At 41.0% G+C, this 18974-nt stretch overlaps 1 protein-coding gene across 2 annotated transcripts in view; it reads left to right on the plus strand.

The window, feature by feature from the left end:
* The window catches only part of TMCC3 (transmembrane and coiled-coil domain family 3), a 148030-nt gene that overhangs the window by 22776 nt on the left and 106280 nt on the right, over window positions 1-18974 (plus strand). The window lies entirely within an intron of this gene.

Raw genomic sequence — 18974 nt, forward strand, 5'->3', positions numbered from 1 at the left:
ATTATAGGTGCTAGAATTTGTATGGAAAAAGTAGTGCTGCTAAAGGGCACGGGGCAATTAGTGTTATGTAGGACTTCATGCTTGCGTGGATCCTGCTGCAGGATCAATGTGTGATGTCAGTGTGAATCTGGATGAGATGCTCAGCCTATGAGGTGGAAGTGGCAGGCTTAGGGTCTAAAATGCAACATAATGCTTTGTCTTCCAGTTTGTTTTTCTGAGCACTGCAGTAAATGCTACTGCTTGAATGCTCTCCACTTGGTTTCTTCTTTCTTTGAGGCACTGCCTCAGATGGAGTGTGTTAGGACAGAGAGCTTTGGGTAGTTGAGCTTTCAGCCTCCTGCTCTGTTGTATCCTTCCAACACAGCACTGCAAGAGAAAAAGAAAAGGGAGAGGGATCATGCTAGGAGCTAGGCTCCCTGCAAGAGCCAGGTTAACCCCATCTCCTTGCAGAAACTGAACCTGGCTTGTCTTGTATCCTAAATTCCTCATATACAAAATGACTTTAAGCTGCCACATACTCTGCATCTGTTAACGTGATCAGTCCCATTTGTTCTTGTACAGTTTTCTAAGGTTTAGATTTTGAATGGATGTTGTACTCCGAATCCAAAGATTAGAGAGAGCCATGAGGTAGACAGTGACTTCAGTGGACTCTGGGGCCACTCCTACATGCTAAATTCATTGATGCCTTTCAGAGGACCAAATGATTAGATGGAATTTTGAAACAGGTAAATCAGTAGAATATCCATGCAAGGTACAACATATGAGTCCTGCTTCACCTGTTCTGAAAGTTATTGCCTCCCCTCAGGTAAGGAATGTGATTTTATACCAGAACTAGTCTGTGATGCGAGACTGTAATATAACTTTCTACTTTCTGTAGATATATAGAGTATACATTATATATAGACATATAATTGCAGTAAGACCTTTTTGGTTACTCAAGATCCACAGAAGTCAAATGGAGTAATTTTTTGTCATCTCTAATGTGGTTTTGGATTAACCCCTTACAAGTGACAATGGCTTGTGGTGTTCTTATGGCCAGGTTCCTCATGGACCTTCAGGAGACAGATTCACTGCTTCTGCTTTTCTGTGAACACTGTGGCTGGCAGACGTGTGGATCCAGCGTAAGGTTTAACATGCTTAGAGGGAAAAATGAAGTTCAGATCTGCATGTAGGCTGCCATAAGACTGCCTTCAGCTTGCCAGGATGGTGTTTTCTAAGACTATGGGGCTTTCAAATGAAGCTGGAATATTGGGAAACTTGTGGAGGGGGACAGTTTTGTCTCTATCAGCTACAGTCGATTCAGGCAGGTGCTGTATTTTGACTTTCAGAAATGTTCATTTGCTCAGGCTCTTGCCATGTGTCTAGCTCACCTGGGCTCACCATGTTGCTTATGGGCACTTGCTGGGTCCATTTTCAGATGGTGTCCAAAGAGATGTGAATACAGATTTTAATTTAAAAATGCCATGAACTTGTAAATTCATACTTTATTAATTTTGTAAAAATAACAAAATCACATTTATATGACACAATGATAAAGATGTACAGAGAAACCTTTGTGGTGTGTTTATAAAGGGGGACTAGAAAGTAACTTCATTCACTGTAACCATCTCCTTTTCAGAAGAGCTAGAGTGGAAGTGAGCTGTAGCTATGCGTAGATTTTGCCTTGAAATTTGTAAGGTAGCAAATATTTGTTTTATTCTTCCTCAAAGGCTTATCCAGTAGCACAGAATAAAACAGAGGTTCTTATTGAGAAATGCAGTGTCGTTCTCTGGATTTAGCAGTGGGATTTTACTGTATTCTTATGGCAATTTTAGCTATGGTCGCTTCAGATCCATATTGAGATCTTCAATGCCAAGGCTGTGTGACTAAGAAATTCAGATCCATCCCCTTACCAGCAGCATGAGGCTGTGAGGTTTGAGCCTGGCTCTATGTTTTTCCCAGTATTTAGTGAAGGTTTAGGCCCTGCTTTTGTCTGATAGTCAGCTCTCACAGAGGACCATACCTAGGATCAGCCACCGCTGAGCCTGTGTCACTCAGCCAGCCATGGAGAAAGCTGAAGCTGTGTGGGTGATTGTGCTGATGCCCACCAGCCCCAGGTGCACAGCGACATGAACGCACCGCACGTGCTGTGTGTGTCCAGTGCCTGCCATGCCGCGCCGCATGGTCCTTCAGCATGGGGGTCCCCTGCTGAAGAGCATATGCCAAATTCGTTTCCAGTAGGCTTCTCCACTGCCGTGTCCTGCCACCCCATGGCTGGGAGGGAGGCACTTGGGGGAACACCGGCTACCCAGGGCTGCAAGAAGACGCCAGCGTGAACAGCCTTCGGGAGGCATTTGTTAAACCTTAGCTTGCATGTAGTCTCACCAGCCACAAGCCTGCTTCATCAAAAGGAACACATTCCCCAGGTCTTGATTTAGACCCTGAAGAGGAGCCACTGCTCTGAAAGCCTTCAGTCTGCAGAGCAGCCTGGTAGGGAAGGCACAGGGCTTGCAGTGGGTCTTTTCTAAATGTGACCTCTCTGTGTCTTCTTGGGGGGTTGTTGCAGTTTTCTGTGTACCATTTGCTCCCCCTCCCCTGCAGAAAACAATGCCATTTAATGGACTCTGCAGCATATTTTGACATCCTTAAACATAAAACAATCTACAGAAATGGAAGAAGATCTGTTTACATTTAGCTAAGACTGAAACTAGTCTTTAGAGTCTAGAATTTCACTTTGATGATGCAAAATTGCAGGACCAAAAGTATGATAGAATAAATCTCCCAGGATCACCCAGTTCAAAGATTTATTTTATGTTGAACAATATACATCTTGTGAAAGATTTGTTGATTAGGGTTGTTTCTGAACCAGTCTCTCCAAGTTGTAGATACAATCTCACCTCCAGAGCGTAAGGTTAAATAATTCTTTACACCTGCTCTTGCAGTTCAAAAGAGGCTGCTTCACAGTTGTTGTTCGATGTGATTTCAAGGTCTGCCGCAATGCAAACAGAGTTATTTTTTGCCTACCTTTGCTGAAGAAGCATGCAAGTTTTTTCAGGCACTGCTGCTTCATTTGAACAAAATAACAACAAAACCTTCAGGTCCATCATTTCTTTCTGGAAAAATGTTCAAAGTTATCAAATAAATCAGCACCTAGCAACAGATTGCTCAGGATATGTATGGATGTGATGCGATTTAGTAATAAACAACTTGGCGATACATACATTGCCAAAAGCTTTTTCCTGTGCTACAGGACAGGAGCTTGGGATGTGAGCCTTTTGATTTTTTGTTTGTTTGAGTCACAGGTGGGTAGTAATTTACATTTCAACCTCTTATTTTCTATAGCTAGTGAGGTTTCTGCATGATCCGGAAGGAGGAGGATCCTGCTGAGTCGAGCTCCTGTTGTGTGGTAGCATCAGCAGGTCACAAGTAGAATTGGCTGGTGCAACAGTGCAGTGCCCAGTTGGGTGCTGCTGGTTAACCACCAGCTGGCTCGAAAAGGAGGGTTTATCAGTCTCCTTGTTTACCATTGATAATAAAGGATTTAAGATCTTGACAAGGTAAAGAGCTAGAAAAGGGCTAGAAAGGTGTAGAAGATTCCTCCCTTCCCTTCCATTTTTAATTTTGGCTGAAGGATCTCACTATGGGCAGCAGCAGTGACCTGTCTGTCCAGGGAGAAGAGATTGCTGGGTTTGGTTCAAGAGGTGGATCTGACAGCTGGAGGGGCCATGAGCTGAGCCTTATCCCAAACTTCCTTTGTGACCCCCAAGGTACTCGTGGGGTTTTACAGCCCTTCTTCCTCCACAAGGGGAGAAAAAACAGCTGCTATTCTTGCACCTTGTGCTCTGATAAACTTAGGAGTTGCTGCAACTATGGTTAGTAAAAATTGAACCATAGGTGTGATATTTGCATGTCTTTAACACGATGTTTCTTTCCCAAATGGTGGCTGAAGTATTTTATTCCTCTGTACTATATGACTTAAATAGCCCTTTTTTAATTGTAAAGGGATCAGCTTCCATTTCTGTGTTTATCTTGGGTCTGTTTATTAGTTTGTTTTATCAAATGATCCAGAATTAAAGGCTCAAACCCCTGAAGATGCAGCACAGTATGCATCACCAAAAATAGGAAGAAAATGAAGTTGTAGTGCATACCTATATATGGTTTTTATACTAGTTGAAATATTTGTATTTACAAGTGCAGGAATTGTTTTTACAAGTTATGCAACATTATCAGCCCATGCCATAGAGCCAAATACAAACATAAGGTTGGGGGAAAGAGAAGGGTTGGGGAACTGTGCAGTGAACTGGTATCCTTCCCCATAAGACCAGGAGTGCACATCAGCTCAAGTGGTGTTGCTGAGGGTTGGTGCTGCCTGAGGTTATCTGGTGCCACTTTACCTTAGTTTAATTCATTCATGAAAAAAAATATCAAGTGAATCAAATCTTTAAAGATATAAAGTGGAACAAATTTTTTCTCGAGAGAAAAAGTAGATTTGATGTCACTATCATATTCCATATATATGAGACATTAGTCAGAATTTTTGTTCTGAAAAGCCAAGTTATCATTGCTTTTCTGTAATTTTTTACTTTTAAGTAAAATTAAAAGTTTTAAACAATAATCAGTGATTTTGTGGAACTTGAGAATACTTTGAATTTTCTATTTTCCTAGGGATTTAGGAAATGTTTGTTTTCGCTTTGTAACTGAGCCAAATAATTGGGGGGGGGGAGAGAACAACAATATGAAGCAGTTTTTCATTTACCAATGCCATCAATTGCTATGGGAGTGATAATTATTTTTGTTAACTTGCTCCAATAGCAAAAGCTAGCACAGGGACATGCTTCTCTTGTTAGAGACCCAGCAGACACATTTTAGGGGATTCTCTGACAGGTGAGGTCTCTCAGAGTCCTTCAGGATCCTTTGGCTGACATCCTTAAGCACAGGCCATCTAAGAAAATTAAGATGCGCGGTGTCCATGACTTAAGTGTGTTAGCTGTATTGCTGTTTATTTGCTGCTTTTCATGTTGTGTTAGTGGTTTTATTTCCTTTGCTGAGTGTTTTGCTCAGAAGCCACTGTTTCTGTCATCCAAGTGACATCTGAATCAATTAAACCTAATTTTAAATGAGCATCCAAAATGGCATTTCATCTTTGAAGGTGAATCTTAGTGGGGTTTTGAATGCCTGCTTTGGCCTCCCATCAGTGCTTTCAATGCAGGTGTGAGAGTTTTGAGTAGGCTCCTCTCCTCCTTCCTGCAGAAGTCAAGGAAATAAGGTTTCCTTTAGAAAGATGTCATATCAGAATGTTCCCAGTTATTACAGTCTTGTGTTATTACCACTATGTGTGCACAGATGTGAGAGTTCAAAAATAGATTTTGCTTACTGTATAGCTTTGTACAGCTGAATACACTGTAGTAGAAACACTGTAATAGGAGTGGGGAAGGAAAGAGCATTGCCTTATCATCTGGTTTGCAATACATGCAGGCAAGACCTTAGCTATGTTTCCCTTGCAGTTTAGATACCTCCTGGGTGTTGAAAGTCACAATTTTTCGGTCTTCAATTCTAATTAAGATGAAGGAAAGAAGGGATGGGATGAATACTGCTATCATCTCTCACAGTGACAGACTGTATGGCATAAAGTAGCATTTGCTACTTGCCTTCAGCCAGAAAATGAAAAATATTGAGAAAGGTCTGAACAGATCGTGTGGTCTACTTAAACAAATCTCCGAGTTCTGTATTTTAAATGAATTAAGCTAAAAAAAATGGTTCACCTGTAGCCTTTTCTTTTTCTAAACTTTTTTCAAATGCTTTACTTATGAATTATATTGTTCTGGTTTCCAGCAAATAGAGCTTTCAAATCATTAGTGCTAAGACATACTTCCTGAGGACTTACAGTCTTTTCTTCCATTTTCTTACAAAACATCTGAAATCCTATCCTGAGGCACAGAAACAAGGTTGTTTGATTTCAATTTCATGTTCTTTAACTAATTAACTTATCCTCTTGCTTTGTCTGCCTCATGGTAATTGGTCCCAGATCCTTGGTATAAGCTCTACAAGCACCTCAGGAAATAGTAAGAAGAGCCCAGCCTGTAACTTAGAGAGGACTAGTGTAGAAGGCTGACCATGATACAGAGCAGTTGCAATTAAGGGAATGTTTCTGTATCAGTGGAGATAAAGCTCTGTGGTTGCGTGCTTTCAAACCGCTTTTATCCTGGGTTATGTAGATAAAAATACAGCTCTTAAAAATTTTAGTCTGAACCTGTTAAGACTGTGGGTGTGTGCATGCTTCAAGAAGTGTGCAGAGGATGTCCTGACCAGGCAGATATGTCAACAGGCCACAGTTCACCCAAAGAACTGATTTCTCATTCCCTTGCATCTGATAGGTTTCTTTTCACATCTGTGTGAAGTGAGTGACAGTGTTTCATACTGAGTTTACCCAGAGCAACACACAGTCCATGAAGCCTCCAGTCCTCTAACCTTGGACCTTTAGCTTCTAAAATGTTTGCACTTCTTTTTCAATGTGTGCGTTGAGACTTTTTTTTTTTATATTACCAATGTGATGAAATGCTGGGCTGTGGGCTATATTCTGATCTTGTTTATAGTCTTCCTTCCAGTGTAACTTGGCAGAATTTGCTTGGGCCAATCTTGATTTACATGGAAGGTTAGTTTGCAGATCCTTGCTTTCTTCATCTTTCAGCTTCTTGATGACTCTGGTTCCCTCCATTTTGTAAGGAATTACTGTTGTAGCTAACACATTCATGATTAGGATGTAGTTTTTCCCATCCAGTCTGTAATCCCCAACAGAGTTGCCAGGACAGTTTGAGATAGTAGCTTTGGTGAAGGACGGTAAAGAAGAAGCTGAGCTTGCTATGCTGCAGGGAGACCACCCCCCACCATCCCACCACTTGTACTTCCCCCACCACTATGCTCAGGGAGTAAACACTGTGTTGGTTAGAAGGACCAGGATGTTCCAGTCAGAAGGAATCTGAAGCAGAAGCTGTATGGACACTGGACTTTCTCCTCTATTTTGTTTAAACTGCCAGTGTTACCTTCTCCTGTTAGGAGTGAGGACAAGCTTGTTTTCTCATCCTTTCCCTCCCTAATCTGTTATTCCAGAATGGGATGAAATTTACTTTAGTCCCTGGCAACATTTAATATGTAGGTGTGAGCAAAAATACCTCATTTATGGTGAAATGTGCTGCCAGCTACAGATTCTGAGTAAGTCAGAGAGTCCTTAGGCTGACTTAAACCTACTGACAGTCAGCATTGCAGACAGATGCATTATCCTGCTTGTTATGGAACATTGCTCCTGTTCTTAGACAAGCCTGTATTGCTGTAGGCAAACCAGAACCCATCAAATCATACATGTTTTTAAGTACATTTGTAGTGTAAGGGCTGAAAGGGGGAATGTATTGTTTTTTCATTTGATCCGAATAGAATCGGCACATCCTGCAGGACTCCCAGGCTCTACTGTTAAATAGCTGGCACTTTCATCACCCTTAATCTCCAGTGCAACAACAAACACAGCAACACTTCTCTGAGTGCCAGATAACCTTGCTGTGAATGAAGTGGAAGGAGTAAAGGCAGCACTGTCATCTCTCTAGACTACAACGAGGTGGCAGCGTATCTCAGTACATTACTGATGCTACAATAGCCCGCTTCTGGTAATCAGAGTTGTTCAGGGAACCTCCTGAGCCAAAGCTTGTGTCCAAGCTGCTATTCTTACTAGCTGCTGATGGTCACAGCCTCCATGAGGTTTCCACATTTTAGCCCATTTATACTTCTGTCTACCAGAACATCACTGCTAATAACTACCACAGTTAAACTGTGCCTCCATGAAACAGGGGTGGCTTTTAACCACAGGCGGCTGGAGGTAGTTGTCACAGGCAACAGATCAAAGTGGATGGTGAAGCAAGATCAGTTTTGTTGGGTGCTAAAGCTGTAGGTTTACCTCCACTTAAATGAGTCTGTCAGGAACCCTAATGCTGCATGTTTTCTGGCTGCTGGGAAGAACTGATTTAAATGCTGCTAAGGAGTCCTCACACTGATCTGCAGAGCATCTCAGTGTCACGTCACATTTGTTCCTTCCATCCGTTGCTCACTTCTCCCACTTGCTTATGTCTGCGCAGAGGAGCTCTTTCTGTATCCTGAGCTGAGGTCCTGTGTGCAGCTCTGCACATGCCAGCAAGGGCCCACTCAGTGTGGGCACAGATTACTGGGGTGAGATATCCCCTAGACCCCTAAGAAAAGAGGATGCTGATGACAGATCCCAGAAGGGCTTCTTTATGATTCTTTCACAGCTTCCTTACTCCCTGCTGGTTGTCTTCCCTGGCTCCTGACAACTTAATTTCCTTCTGGTCTGGTGCCTGGGCTATTTGCTCCACTGTCCTTCACATGGAGTTGCACTTCAAGCAAGCAAAAAACTTAGAACTGGCTCTGTGTTACAGTGTAGTACATACCATGTTGCATGAAGGTCTAGAAAGCTACCAAGGTGTGTAAGCACTAGAGAGGTGAAAAGTACAGAAATATTTGCACCCTTCCTGAAGACAGGTTGTCACCTTTGTGTTTAAGGAGCATCTTTGGGGGTTTTTTTCAGTCTGAATTTGCTTGGCTCTGCATAGGCCCAGAGATGTAGCTCTTGAGAAGACTAGGGAAAATAATAATTTGGAAACAAGATAAAAAGGGGAAAAAAGACCGACATGATTTTGAGAAGTGTAAAATCAAGGGCAAATATCCCTATCAGCTTGTAGAAATGATACCATTTTCTCCTTCAGTTGGAGCAGATTTTGGTTTTTTGGTTTTGACAGCTGATATATGATCTTTTTCTTTTTATTGCATATATGATGTCCTGATTTACAGCTGTGTGGGAAAGTAGCAGTAACTCTCTTAGTTAAAGCAAGATTCTTATCTGAGCTGTTTTTGTCTTAAGACTTCTCAGAGTCAAGATACCTACTTTTCACTCGAATTACATTCTTGTATTACTTTCCAGCCTGATCCTGTGCTTGGAATGAATTTGACCATTCATTTGCAGTCAAAACAAGAATGTATTTCTTCTGTTATTTTTGTTTCTAAGGTTGGGGTTTTTTTTCCCTTAAGACAGCACATAGACAGACACAAACTTCCTGAAAGTACTTTTGGAATGAAAACAAGCTTAAACTAGTGACTCAGTTGCACAGCTTTTTCTGGTATTTGTAGAGATCTATCCCCTTAACAAGTGGTCCTGTGGCTTCAGGGGTAATGACTGCAGCATTGGATTCAAGCTTGAATTCATTGCAGGTTCATCACAGGATTATGAATAGCTGCTTCTGCTGGTTGTAAATTCTTTTACAGAACTTCAGAATTTGGCCATAAAAGTGAAAATTTCCTCTGCTAGAGCTACCTGAGGGAGACAGCCCTGGCTGGGAGAAAGGTGAAACTCAAGCAACAGAGTGGGTGAATATTTACCTGATTTTTTTCAGCAGTTTGCTCTAAAGCAGTGCAAAGCAAAACTAAAGCTGTCTTTACTCCTCTGGGAAGATCAGATGGCAAAAATGTTGCTTAATCTTTCCTAGGAGAGGTGTTTGGCTGGTGAACATTGATTCACTATGGAGTGTTTCTCTTGAATTCTGATTTCAGGTTGGAACAAATTTTTATCTGGCCCACAGACTAGAAAAAAAAACTGGCTGTGGTTAATTGTTAAGAATATGCAATCCTTGGCTGAAATGAGCATCTGAGATTTGGTTGGGAAAATGGAGAAATCAATCACTGTGTGACAAGTCCTGGGACGTGTTGGGTATTTCCAGAACACATTTCACTCCTTTAAACTGCTTGCATAACAGCAGGAAATAAAATTCAGCTCTGAGGTTTAAAGTGTTTATTCTGTGAAAATCCTCTGAGTTCAATCTTCTGCAGATATTGATGATCCAGTGAGAATTAAACCTTAGCAGAAGGTTTGTGAAGCATGAACATGTACATAAGCAAGTGCACACACTTGGATATGCATGTTCTGCATTAAAGTCCTTATTTCCTATTTTGGGAAAACAAAATAATTGACTTAGAATAACACAACTGAATTTAGTTACTTGAAGTAATTAGGACAGTGTATGTGGCTTGTGTAGGAGCCATGAGGGTGACTTTTTGTATCAAATCATCACTTATTCTAAACTTTTAACTCATTAAAAGATGAAGTGTATGAACTGGCTCCCTTGTTTCAGTGGTCTCCTGGGACTATGGACTGAAGCACCTTGTTGAATTGTAGCTGCAGCTGCTCCACTGTATGATAATGATTCAAAAAGAATTTCCCAAATGGTGTTTTGCTACTTTGGAGAGCACATACAGCTGCGAAAGAGGAGGTGCTCTTTGCTCTGAAGTGGCCTGCCTAGAATGGGATATGAGAGGGCTAATAACAGAGTTTTATTTTCAATAGTGTTTGTGTACTTTTTGCACAGAGAGCACATAATTGAATCCTTTGTGGCAGTCTCTCCTTTTGGAAGTGCAGAGGTCTAGCACTACGCATGTTTTACATCTACCTTCTCTCCTTTTCCAATTGTGGGAGTATGTGTTGTGTTAATCTGTAATAACATCTGGGGAAACAATCATGGTTTTGAAAGGTTTTCTTTTACCAGTTTTTATTAGCAGTTTTTGCCTTTTTTGTAGCATAGTGTGTAAAAGATGCTGTGTGTACAGTACATGAAGTGGTAGGAGAAGATAAACTGGATTGGAGAAAAAAAAAAGCAGACTTGGGAGACCTAGTGATGCTAACATAATTTTGAGCTAACACATACTTTGTGGTAGGCAAAAATTGTACTGGAGTAATTTCCTGGCATTCAGACATATATCTGAGAACACCTGCTATTAGAATTCCAGCTTCATGTTCCAAGTGAATAAAATCCAATAAATGTTACATTTCATTCTCATTTTCCATATATAGAGTTCAGTTTCAATTTGTATAAACCATATGCCATGAGAGTGTGTTTCTGCTTCCTCTCTTTATCATTCTGTGTATTTTCTTGTACATGGCAACACTTTGAAAAGATTTGCTTTCTGAAGCATAGTGAATGAGATGTGTTCCCCAGATTTATTCTCCCAGTGTTAATTGTTTTACTCTAAATAAATTCAGCAAGCCTAAGCCAGAATATTACATTTTATGTTAAAGGTTATGATAGTCAAGTGAATTGGCAAACATACAGAGCCTGTTTGTTCCATTCTTGGTGGTACTTGTACTGACATGGTGTTCTAGATTATGTGTCTTTAGTGAACAAATCAAAATATCATAAAAGTTTGTTTAGCCCATGTTGTGCTTCTGCATGCTTTGATCTAGCAATGTATGTAGTGCTTGGGAGGCTGGGAGCCTGAAATTAGAGGATGTCTTGATTTACAGTACAGATGGTTAAAATGATTTGAAAGCTGGTACTGCTGCATTTTCCCACTTTCCAGCTACTGATTTTGTGAACTGTACTTTCCTACTGTTTCTACTAATCATTGGTATTAACAGGTTTAATAACAACCAAGTGAGTTACGAGTTTTGATTTAAATTTTAGTTTCTACATTCACATCAGAATTTTGCAGTGGTAACATGGAGTAGTAACATATTGGTTTGTTAGCTACAGCTTTGTTAGCTATGTAAAAAAGAGAACGCTTGATCATCTTGTGTTTTAAAAGTAGGCATAATTAAATCATTGCTAACCAAGAGAACAAATTAAAAGTTCTTTCACTAAAATACTTAATTTGCAGTGTTAATTTGCAAAAACCTGGGGGATGATGAGGACTGAGCCTGTGATGGGTGCTTAATTTGATGTTTCTGGTGCATGCAGAAATGCTCTAATCCTAATGACTTTCAAATGATGACAGAAATGAGTTGTGTTCATCTGCCCTTGCCTGAAAATCTTGCTTGCAAATATCAAATGCCGCAATCAGTTGAGAGGACTTATGGAAAATGGCAGCACATAACTTCGTTCCAGTGAATCTCTGCTCCCAGAAGGTTATTACTGTTTTAAATCTTGATACCTGTAGATTTTGCACTTTTATTTTCCTGTTCTGTAGTCCTTCAAAGCATCCTTCCCAAACCTCTTATCACCTACGCACATGCAGACTGGTCTCTGATTCATTTCTTGCTGTTGGAGAGTTGCAAAATGGCTCTCACAGATGAAGAAAAGGTCCGAAACGGGGGGAGACTCTACTCACATAGCTACTACACATGCCATAGGAGCAGGCATGCTTTGATTAATGGGGAGGAGAGCTGGAGAGAAAAAGGACAAAAAGCCTTGTGTTCTCCCATGCCCTGTGGAGCAAATATTCAACCTGTAGCCATAAAAAACTTCATGTGGCTGTGCATTACCCTGCAAAAGACCATTAGAAAGAGATTTTTTTTTGATTGTTTGATTTATAAAATTTACTAATGTTCCCTTTTTTATTTCTTGATTCATCCCTCATTTGCCTTTAGAGTGATCCTCCAAATAGAAAATCAGTAATTGAATTAATTTCTTGTAGTTGACCAGAATTTTACTGCTATATTAAATATGCTGTTTTATGATGAAGGTTGAAACCCTTTCCTTTGGCCTCCATGGCAAACGGAAGGAGGGATGGCTTGTATTTGTCCTGCAGCCCAAGCCTGCTGTCAGTAAGGACTGAGCAATGGGGATGCCTTTGTAAGTACAGTGCATTCTTAAGGCTAAAGTAGTTCTGCTTTCCTTACCAGAAAGGAGTATCTGAAGCAAACAGAAAAGGGCTTTTGAGCCAGCAGATATCTTGTATGACATGTATTCATACCGAAATTGCCATGGCCTCTGGGTTGCCTTTGCTTATGTATGGAAGGGAACGGCAGAGTGGGAGGAAGGAGACATGCTCCCAGGCCCATGGTGTAGCGTGGGCAGAGCATGCTCTGCCTGTCTCTAGTGCCAGGCAGGGGAGCTCCGGCACCCACTTGAAGCTGGGGTGGTGGCGGTGGCTGGGCTTCAGGAGAAGTGAGTAGCCAGAGGCCCCTGTCTGGCTGGTGGTGGATCTTTTCCTCACCAGGTCCTTGCCTTTGGTCTGGGAGTGCAGCCAGCATCACTGCTGGGCTCTGATGGGAGAACAGGCACACACTGCTGTGGAGATCTTACCCATGGCAAAAGAACTTCATGTTTTACTAAAACAGTAAATAAAAAACACTTTCTGAGGCAGTGGAGGGTGGCCTTAGCTTCCTACAGGCACTGACATTGAAATGATGACGGTTTATGCTATCTGGTCAGAGATAAAGTTATCTTCTCCAGACGTTTCCATAACATTCCCTCAGCCTGCGGCGCTGAGATTCCTGCACCGACACTCTTGTCTCTTCTTAAGATATAGTGTTTCCCAAGCATTTAGTGAGCTGGAAACACAGGTATCTGCAGCATCACATGGTAGGAAAATGTCAAGGCTTTCTGATGAATCTCTTAAGTTTTCAACATACTAGTGCTGTACAACAAACAAGCATAGGCCCCTGTGAGTTCCCATGCTGCTTCTAAGACATCTGTTGCTTTTGATTTTTGTATGTCTGGTTGATATTAATTAACACAAAAAGAAAAGACATGCTTTTATATTTATTTTGGAGCTCTTTTTGGTGCTAGAGTTGCCCATGAGTGCATTTGGACTTTCTAGGACTGTCAGATGCAGGAAGTTCTTCAGTTAGCAGCGAGACTCTCCTGCCACTAGCTTTTTTGCTCTGTCTCTGTAAATATTTCATTTTTGCCCCTCCTTTTCTTTTACCTGAGATTTTAATTTTCTCCCTGTTAGTTTACAGTAGAAGCTGTAATGTCACTGAACCACTGCTGTGCTTCCCTGGCCTTTCTGTATCAAACAAGCCGTCTGGGACAGAGTGAACATCTTGAAGGTCACAGCCCCACCTTTGCTCTGGCTGCATGGGGGCAGGCAAGAAGAAAATTAGACGTGCGTTTAGTGGGGTGATCTGAACCCTGAGCCTCAGTTCTAGTTCTGATGCTGACTGTCCCGTTTATAACTTGCAGATGCATTTCCCTGTGAGAACAGCGCTGTGTGGTTGTTAAAGGAACTGGGATTTCTGTAGAACAAAATTTTGCATGCTGCAATATGGAAAATATCATCTGACCAGTCTGTGATGCCGGATAAGTAATGGGAATAGTAGTCACGTGGAAGTTGTAATATGGTGAAGGATCCTGAGCAGTAGCAGAGAAGTAGAAAAATCCTAGACTAAGCACAGCAACCCCAGTTACTGTTCTCATTATAATTCATTATCTTTGTTATTCTTTGTCCACCCTGCAGTAGTCCATGCTTTCTGAGAGGTGTGGTACCTAGGCTGGGTGCAGTGCTCTTGATGAAGCATTAACATCTACAAGTGTAACAAATGTTTAGATTCCAAGGTGATGTTTGTTGTAGTATCATCATTTTTTTGCCTGTTTGTTTTTGCAACAAAATGATGTGGACATACGTTTGTAACCCTATCTGATCTCCACATCCACCCATTCTCCATGTTGTATTTGTGCAGCTGATAACCACTTCATTTATTCATACTGTATTATAATCTTAAATCCATTCCAACTGATCTCTCAAATCCTTTTAGCTTCTAATTCTGTCCTCCCACGTGCTCACAGCTCCTTCCAGATGCTGTCTGTACTGTGTATAGAAAATGAATGTTCTCTATTTCACTGTCTCAATTGAGACCTAAGCGAGTATCACATGGTATGACCTTCCTGTTTGGCAGTGAACCACTGAGAAGCACCTTCTAGTTTCGTATTGCAAAAGAGCATAAAAAAAGCTGTATATTAATTGAAGATACAGAGCATCTCCTACTTCTGTCTTACAGAAGGGCCTTTTATCCTGCCGTAGGAGGAGTGACACGATCTGTCTCTGATAAAGCCACATTAGCTTTTCCTTAACACTCTATAACCTTCTGGGTTCTGGCTGCTTGCAAAGAGAGAGATCATTTCCTCTCCTGTTTCCATGTTTCCTGTGAACTGAAGTTCAGCGGGGCCAGGAAATCACTGATTAGTCAGCATATTTGTTACTTCCAGAAAGACAGAACATCTTCCGCTGAATGAAAGCTCACAAACACAGTCCACTCTCTCTTATGCAGAGGTAACTATAATCTAATTAATTTTCATTTTCACTGCGTTTTTACAGAAACTGTTTTCCATCTCTACTTTTGATGGAAAATTACTGTCAAGCTTACTTCCAATAATCGCTGCTGAATACGGTGTCCTTTGTTTAGTGAATTTGCATGGCAGTGGAAATTGTAGTAGACTACTCTTCAAAATAGTGGGAGTCGGAAAGCAGGGTCCTATCTCTGATACAAAAGCATTGATCTGTCTGTAGCTGTTACTGTTGGGAGATTTAGATAATCAGCCCAAATTCACTCCAAAGAATCTGAAGCTTTTAAATGACAACTCATTCTTCTTGGCACAGAATATAGCGAGTGCTTGGATAACAATTTAGGTGCCATAGTTAAAGGAAACTAATTAGGTGGATGAACTTGGGCAGCAGGAACTAAGTAAATGCACTTTGAAGTCAATGATTTACTGCCTGAATTGATGCAGTCACTTAACCTGCTGAAAAAAACACGGAGACCTCACTAAATGTAGAATGGCCTGAGAGGGACTCTTTGAAATCAGTTTTGGCCATGATTGTGACTGTCCAAAATGCTGAGACTAAAAAGACAGCCTGATCAGCCAACTAATTTAATTTGTGATCCAAATTGTATTAAAGGTAATGCATGGACTGTGACCTCATGAGAACTCTAATAAATAAAAGAATTTACTAATCCCAAGACACATCAGAATATTTTTCTTGCTGTTTAAAAGTTCTATTCAGTTTAAAAGTTTTAAGTCGCTTTCTTAAAATAGTATCTGCCTATGGTGAACCACAAATGACTAGTCTGGATTACAGCAGAGCAGGAGTTAGTGAAACCTTTGTCTATTCTTGTATTTCTTCAAAATTTTCAGTTTAAGATTTCTTCCGTATCTTAACCCTACCAAATATAACCTACTTGGACTTTTGTCTTCATTATTTTTCATGCTAATATCTTGCACAGTTTCAGCTTGCTAGTTTTAGGGGAGAGATGAATCACGGAAGGGGGTAGGCTGGGCAGGACCACTGGATGCCTCTGTTCCCACCTCCTGCTCAAAGCAGGCCCAGTTAGAGCAGGTGGCTTGGATATGTTGCTGTTGAGTTTTCAGTATCTCCAAGGATGGAGACTCCATGGTCTTTCTGGGCAGCCTGTCCCATGGTCTGGCCAAAACAGAACTCTGTTGAGCAGATGACATCCAAAACAGAGCTCTGAAAGGCATTTCCATGATCTCAGTGGATGTGCAAGTGTCCTGGGTTTCTCTAGAAACAGGCAGGCATTCATAATTGTAGACAGGCCTAGAGAGACCTTATGTATGATAGATACTCCATCCTATTTTTTTTTTTTTTTCTTTAATAACCTCAGTTAGGATTTAACTAGTGTGTACACAATCTATAGTCTTGGAGTTTTTCAGACATGGAGAAGTTCCAGTCTCATTGTATCTCCCATTAAGTTTCTCTGGTTGGATTTCTTTGGCTGCTACAGAGCTTGCTATTTAGGGTTGATCCTTTGGATCGGCAGAGGTCTCCAGGAGGCTGTGGTGGACATGGAGCTGTCTGCTGAGTCCTTTACCTTGACCCAGTCGCAGTGGTGCTTTTGCTGTGTGTGTTTGACATTGGTTTGGTAGAAAGCTTGTCTGCATGCAGGCAGGAGGGAGAAATTAGCTCCTATAGCCTTCCAGCAAACACTTGAGACCAAAGTCTGTCATGGTGCTGGCCTCCTTGCTGAGCTGCAAAAATCAGCTTGAGGGGACCAGAAAAGCCCAGAGGAACAGTAAGGTTTAAGCCTAGAATTAAAGGTGACTCTCTTGTGCCAGCCCAGGCCAACAGACTCTAGGGCTTGCCTCTTAGAAGATTTAGCCTCATCATTTCTTGAGGCTGGCCCCCACTTTGCCAAGGTGGGACTGCAGCACCTGCTGCCTCCACTTTCTGTTAAGGTCTGGCTAGTATTGCTGCAGTTAGCACTTGGAGGGGTAGAGGCTGCTTTTTTTCCTCTTACAGCCTCTTGGAGATATGTCAGAAAACATGTGCATCATGTTATGGGAAATATTAAAAGGAATAACTTTCTTACAAGATTCTTTTTTTTTTTCCCCCTCGGTAAGCATTGTATGAAGATTAAATACAGTATTAGCTGAACAGGTTGCTTATATTTACTAGCAGCATCCACTCACAGGGACACTCACTTCACTCTTTGGTTTTAGAGTGACTTTTTTTTGGGATGGTTACACTCAGTTCTCACCTTTAAATACTGCTTCTACCATTTCTAGTTGTTCAAGCTCTGGGAAAATAAGAACTTTGAGACCTGTAAACCAGAAGATGAAAACTAAAAGTATACAATCTAACATCTCCTGGTTGCTTTCTTAAAACAAGGTCTTCAATCTCAGGGACTCTCAGTACTTTAAAATACTGAAATTCTGCTTTGACTAGTCTTGCTCTGCAGCCTTATGCGGTCTAGGGTCATTGAAACCAAACTCAGTTTGGGTCTCAAAACTCAAATGTTAATACCACTAATTATCTTCTGGCATGCTAAAATGGGAAGAGTATTAAGGTAGTTTTTCATTTTGTGTCCCTGTTTTGACTGATTGGATTGTTTGGATGTCATTAGGATACTTATTTATAGAAAGAGTATGAGCATTACACTATGAGCAGTGGAAGTAATTCATGGCTGCTTATCTAGAAGTCCAAATGTTAATTTTTGTTAGTGTTTAAATTAAATAAAAGTACCTTTTTGTTCAGTTCTTCAGTATCCAAAATAAATTGATTACATAAGTGCAATTAAGATAACAAGCTTAATCTCTCCTTTTATTGTGCAAGTTGACCGTGCCAGTATTAGCCTGCAGTCTTCATGACTTGCTTATGAATATTGTACATTGCTTTGCAGCCGCTTAATAAAATTAAATTTCCTAAACTGAAGATAAATAGTTGAATTCGTTTTATAATAACAGTCCAGATATCCATAGCATGAAGACAGCAGTCATATTTTATCAAAGTACATCCTCAGTAAAAGATGCTTTGCAAAACATGTCTTAATGGAGATAGTGTTTAATCTTCCTGTTTTCTCTAGATTTTAGGTACGTGATTGAGAGTTCATGGTTCAACAGTCTTTAAGTCATTGGTCATGCATGACATAGGGTCCTTAGATTGCAGAGCTCAACTCTTAATAAAAGAAATGCTTTAAGGAGCTGACAAGTCCTATCATGAACACACATGCACCAGTTCTGCCCATCCCCCCCGCTCCCCCACAAAACCCCCCAAACCAAACCCAGAACAACAACCCACCAACCAGCCCACATGTTAAAACCCAATATTTCCTAATAAAACATTAGGAGCAACCCTTACCTCCTAGCAGATTCTTATTACAGACTCTGCATGTTGCTCCTGCACGAGAACTCAATGACTTTTATTTTTGTTTGTTTAATACCTAGAAAGACCTCAGTCTTAGAACTCCTACCTCCCTCTCTCTACTCCAGTTTTTGGCTCTTTTTCATTCCTCTCCATCTGTAGAGAAATAGCACTGCGCTTTTTTTTTTTTTTTTTAAAATAATGTTTGGAGTCTAACTGAAGAAGTTCCCCATTTGTGTTGACTTTAACTTTGAAAACTGTGCAAAACTTGGGATCAGCTAGGGAGTTTGTTCTCTTGGGTCATTCTGTCATGGTTTGATACCTGTGGAGCCCTTCTAACCTCTGTGAGTGGAGACTGTGGCACCTCCAGGGCCTTTATATGGTCCTCATGACCATAGTGTTTATGAGAAATGGTATTTGGTTGCACGGCAGCCTGAGACTGAGGTAAGAACAGAATATCAGCCCCTGGAGTCTCATTTTGGTTTTGCATCTCTTATTTCCACCCTAGCAGACAGGGTAATGCCCATGTTTGAAACTTTCCTTGTCTCTTAGGCCCATCCAGGTCCAAAGTATATTTTGGGTCTGGCTTCAAGCCCAGAGGTACTAAAACTGAGGAAATATTCCTGGGC

The sequence above is a fragment of the Athene noctua genome, chromosome 3 (genome assembly GCF_965140245.1).
Source record: "Athene noctua chromosome 3, bAthNoc1.hap1.1, whole genome shotgun sequence".
In the NCBI taxonomy this organism is placed as follows: domain Eukaryota; kingdom Metazoa; phylum Chordata; class Aves; order Strigiformes; family Strigidae; genus Athene; species Athene noctua.